Below are 6,000 nucleotides of genomic sequence, written 5' to 3'. Positions count from 1 at the left end.
GGTAAAGCGTGTGGTTTAGAAAAGCCTCAGAGGAGACTTTTAACTGCTATCAAGGAATTTGGCCACAGGATCAATAAAAGGCGGAGCAGGAAAAGGGAAATTTGGGGAGAAGTTCAGAAGCATGTAATAAAGAGGGAAAAAGAGACTGCTTGAGAAGAGCAGAGAGCTCCCACCTAGGGCTAGGTTGCAGTATTTTGGCATAGCCTTTGCTTGCTGACTATACCAACCCTGCAGCACCTCCCTGCAGCATGGAGATACTAAGCAGACCCTTTCTTTCCTTTCCCACCAAGCTCTGTGGCCTTTTTAATGTCCCTGGCTCCTCTACAACATCTCCTCCTTGACACTACTTCTCTTGGATGCTTTGTTTCCCCCTTGTGCTCAAGGCCCTGAATTCTCAGCATCTTAGTAATGACTTAATGCCCTTCGGATCAGACCTTCGACAGGCACTACCTGTTTAAGCAAAGAAGAAATGGGAGGGAAAGTACGAGATGTATAATGAATCACAATGAACTCACAGGATTTTGATTGTGTAAATAAGAGGACTGTTTAGTCAACAGAGTGCATAAAGTTATGATACCATGGCAGATTGAAGAGAATGAATATATCTTTCCCTAATCCCAGTATAACCTAGATTTATTCTGGAACAAAATGTCTCCCTAGCATTGTCAGCTCGAGGTAATATTTGTAAAGTCATGAGGTGTCATGCAGATTGCATGCTGGAGTTGCTTAAGAAAACTTTCATGGAGTCAGCTTTTTCTGAGGTGTAATACATTTATGTCAGATTAATTTGAGCTAGATGAAAGGTAGATTTTTAAGAGCTCCTGCCTCCTGTAATGGTAAGTGTTAACACCTAGCAGACTGATCATTAATAAGATATAATTATATATAATAATGGGCTTATATAAATACTGCAAATAAAATACTGGGGAAACCCAGGGCAATGGCAAGCAAGAGTCCCAGAGACATAAGAGTGATGTAGACAAACAGATACTGATAAGCATGGTGCAGTGCATAGAAAAGATCTTAGGGCAGAGGACATCCATTTTTAAGTAAGCATGAAACTTGCTTAATTTTAAAAGATTCCCTGCAGACTTTACTGCTGTTGTTCTTCTACCTAAATATGTGGCTTGCTCCGTATAACAGAGTTTATGGGAAAACCGTTGTTAAGATTTTGAGAGTAAATCTTCACAAGAAGAACCATGAGAAAATAAAAAGCCACTTCCTCCAGGAGGAAAGAAATAGAAATAGGAAACTCAAATTATGAGAAAAGGTACTAAGTTCCGGACATACCTTGCAATGCATGTCAAATTGTGAGCTGCACAGTGTAACCACGAGACAGAGTGGCTTAGGGAGTGGTTTTACCAGGATCTCTTAGGGTGTGTTTAGATGGCATAATGTGATTCCAGCACATTTCTCAGATGCCTGAGTGTATTTATCCTGGCCACTCCATGCTAATCACCTACGTATTTACTATAGGCCCTCAGCCCAAACTATAGATATGGTAACTCCAGCCTACACTTCTCTTGAAAGCAGACAAGATTCTTTTATAATAATATTGACATGCATGATGCCTAGCTCTGACTGTAGTCAGCAAAATGTTCTAGAGACTAGTCAGCAAATATTCTTGAGACTGCATTCAGAAAATAAAAAATTCCCTTTGGGTTAGTATTCAAAGTTTAGCCTATGTTTTGGAAAGAAGGCAAAGAAAACAAAGGAAACAAAGGAAGAAAGCAAACAAGCAACCAGGAAAGAGGACAAGAAAAAAAAAAAAAAAAAAAGAAAAAAATTCCTTCAGGTGGGGAAAAAAGAAGTGTTCTTGTCCCTTTCTGGCTTCTGCATTAATAATTTCATAATCTCAAATATATAAACATTTTGGAAATTTATTGCTATTTCTGTCAGCCAGTAGCCTCCAGTTTTGTCTATACTGCTCTGAAAAGGGAGTGAAATGCTCTTTTGGAGATTCCCCAAAATACCTCACTTTCAGGCTTATCATCACAGTTACTCAGGACTGCATCCTTTTAATCCTCAGACTCTTGTGCAGTTTATCCATATACCTCAGAGATATTGTACCTCAAAAATAAATCCTGGAGGATTTTCACCCAGAGATATCCCTCACAATATCAGATGTGGAGCAGCACTAGGGTGACTGAGAGGAGTAAGAACAGGACTACTACCCATCACGAGGTCAGAAAGAGCGAGACTGTCGGGTACAGACCCAATTCTGGATAAACTTATTTTATTACTTACACACCTATTATGTATGCTGCTGCTGACCTAAAGAAGGGCTTTTTGCTTTCATTGTTTTTATTTAGCTATTACAGATAGCCCAACGTTCTCCATGTGGAAATACCATCATTCTTCAATTTCTTATGTGGGCACTGTTGTACTAAATACTCTCAGACTGGTGGTTTGAGATTAGATATATTTATAGACATGTGTAAAGCTCTATACAACCTTTATACCCCTTCTTTACTGGGACAGTCATGTTGGCAGCAGACTGACTGACTATGACCTACCTCTTAGTTTCTCCCAAGTAAGTATTTCTACGGTGTAGTATGCGTGTTTTTGTTAGCTTACTCTAGCCCAGAATTTCTCTCTTGCCTAGAGCCTTTGTCTGTGGACTTCCACTCCCCTACCCCAAATCAAAATGTCATCTCGATAAATGTTTACACTCCATATACAGAGAAAATTATGTTTTGGTTTGTGGTAGTATGTTTCAGTATGCAGACACTGTCCCAAAGACATGGTATCTTCCAAAAGAATAAATATGTGTTCTTTTCTTCCAACTCTGTCTGCTGGAATATCCACCTAGAAAAATACCTGTTATCACATAAATAATTACATTTCTCTTTGTTGGCAATAGAAAATGTTCGCATCTTACATGCCTATACACAGGGAGAGGATTTTAGATTCAATTTCTACCATTTATTTTCTTGTACTCTCTTCTGCTTTACAGACTGGTCGATCTATTTACCTACCTATTTACTCTTCTAGCTTTAAGATAGAAGAAAACAGCCTTAGGGTAAACTCCCTGACACTTGTACCCTGTTGGAGAGCTTCTCCATTCCCTGAAATATGTCTTTGCCATGTCCCAAGGAATGTTAGTCCTCCCTTCTTCCAAAAAACCACCTTCTTCTGGAAACTAAGAACTTGACATACTTCTAACTGGTACTTGTTTTCACACCACTGTTAAAATAGTGTTGCAATTTACAGGTTATTATTTTTCCTACACATGAAAAGCAAATATATCCTGCAATAAAGATGAACATTTACTTTTCACCACAACGCCTCCTGCTTTAATGCCTGTCTTTTCAGCAACATTACAGCTCATGTACTACTCTCTAGTGTAAAGTTAATAAATGGACTGCCTTAGGTAGACAGCCCTGGTGTCTTCTGCTACAGTGAAGTCCATAAGGAATGCCTGACGTTGGTAACCTCTGAGCCAAAGTTTACATGCTTTCCTGCCCCTGACCTCTTTAGAAATATTTTGCCTTCTCTATCAGGTCCAGGCTACCAAATCACCATCTGCTCACTATAAAACTCATTGTGGGCTCAGATTTCATTTGACTGGCAAATTCAAAACAACCTTGTTGGGTTAATTCTGGTTTTCATTAGTCTCTGTCGAAGTTTTATTCTGAGTTCAGTGTGTCCTGGTCTCTCACGAAGACATCCACTGAAGTTTCCCCCCAAATGGCTCTTCAGCATTAGATCAAAGTCATAGTCTGTTCTACAGTTAAACTTTCCTTTGTCAGTTGAATACTAAAACCTCTTTTCCACTTAGTTCCAGTTTTGATTTTTGAACTCTATACACTTTAAATTTTTGTACTACAATTTCACATCTAACCTCCTCCACTGGAATTAACTGAAAACAGTTAAATGAAACAAGGATACCCAGGCCTGATCTTGAGAAAAAAAAAACCTTTTGTTTTGATTGACTCCCTTTTCTTTGACCCTCTGCTTGCAGGTAGAGAGTTAAGTATCATCTACACCTCTCCATATTTCCAAATAATTTCCATTTCAGTGACAAGATGCTCAGTTTTGCCATTAGGATTTTTTCTCCCAGTACGCTTGTCCTCATTGTAGCATTTGATGTCCAGCCATCTTTGCTTCTTCCTCTGACCCAATTCAAATTTCTTCCTCATAAGACATGATATATTTCTACAGAGCTCCTCCCTCTGACTCCCGGTGTATGGGACCACAAAGCACTTTAAAGGTACAATTCCCAATCCAGTAATAATCACTTAAACCATGGTTTGAAGTTTACTCATTAATGTTCACTAATCCCACACTAGCTCATGTCAACACAGTATCTAAAGAACGAGGGTTAGCATCTGCAACATCACATCATGATTGTTACATTTGGGACTTAAATGGAATTTTTGACACCTGAATTGTTACAGGGCAAAAGAGGCAGCCTTTGTGTGGCAGCCTTAGGAAGTAATCACGAGGCTGGCTGTCTATGAGACAAAAATAGTGTCAGACAATTTTTCTATATCCAGACAGAAGTCAATTTAAGTGAACAAACAGATTAAACATCATAGCCTTGCACAGGCCATGAGCAGGAGCACTGCTGCTTTATTACAACAGAAACAGGGAAGAAGAGGCCTTAGGAGTCAACTGATCCAAAACTGCTTTGGGCAATGCATTTGGAGCCAAAGTTACATGATGTCCCATTCCTGAACGGTGGTATTCTTGTGTGTTTGTTTGTTTAAACAAATAATTGCTAAATTTGAGCCCTGCCAGAGAACAGCATGCGAAAGAACCCTCCCAAACCCAGCTCCAAAGGGCAGGCTAGATTTCAATCTATCACCATATCCCCAACAGTCAGTGATGTTCATGTAACACACTCCCTTTCTTCTAGTCTCTGTTTGATGTTTTCCAAGGTGCTCATAGCACTTGGATCCTTTCTGGAACCACAGGGTGTTTACTGTACCAACCACGGGAATACATTCTGTTATGAATTTCCCTGCCCATTTATAGAAAATATGTATACTGTCTGTTCTTGTAGTGTTAACAGGCTTCCTTAATAAATTAAAAAAATAAATGTAGAAAAACAAAGCATTATCCTTCAATGACTTAATAAGATTTTGCATCATCATCACCATTATTATTATTATTAAAGTATCACAGCAACAGAATAATAAAATTACACTGATGTGAGCAATTCACACACCTTTGATTAAGAATGTGTCAGCACTTTCCCGCATGAATCCTTCTTTTTGGTGGAATGAGAAGGAGTGGGAAAGAGATAAAAATCGCCTGCTGTAATTCTTTGTGGGTTGCTCCCTGGCAGATGATGTTTTAACAGAGGAGCCGCTTCTTTATTAATGCAGCTTTACAGAATAAATTAACCTGAAACATTTATGATCCTGATTTTTAGGACTTCTTTGCATTTAATTTGCAGGCCCCACTGACTGCCTGATGGATCAGTTAGTTTGCTACCTACTTGACTGAGGGCATGTTTACCGATGTCGTGTGTGAAGTCGTGGAAACCAGCATGCTTTAGACGTGTGATCGTGGTTCACACACAGCCTTGTTCACTCATATGCATCCGAATCCAGGGCAGAATAAATCCTTCAGAGCCAAGTCTGCCAGTTTAAAACACTGGTGCTCTAATGCAGGTATAACAAAAACCTGTATAGGTAGAAGTTAAAGTCTGGAGTGGGATCTGAGTTACACCATCCATTTTTAGGTGCCTGATTTATCTCCTCTGATGTCTAAGAAGTAGTTAGTTGGCCCTAGTAGAATAGCTCAGACTCCTAGACTTCCTAATACAAGCAAGAACGAGATCAGACACCTCCCGAGGGCAATTCAGGTCTCCTAAGTGCTAAGCCAGGAGTTTTCTTGATCTCTTGGGTAGGAAATGGTTCCAATGAGGACAGGAGGAGGCAGAAAAAAGCTTCATCCTCTGTGGCCTTAACCCAGGCCATTCAGCAAGAGCTCTTGAGCATCAAGGCCTCTTCTGAGAGTAGTGCCCTTTGAAACCAAAACAATAACAAA

The sequence above is a fragment of the Athene noctua genome, chromosome 2, assembly GCF_965140245.1.
Source record: "Athene noctua chromosome 2, bAthNoc1.hap1.1, whole genome shotgun sequence".
In the NCBI taxonomy this organism is placed as follows: domain Eukaryota; kingdom Metazoa; phylum Chordata; class Aves; order Strigiformes; family Strigidae; genus Athene; species Athene noctua.
This window is presented reverse-complemented; position numbering follows the sequence as displayed.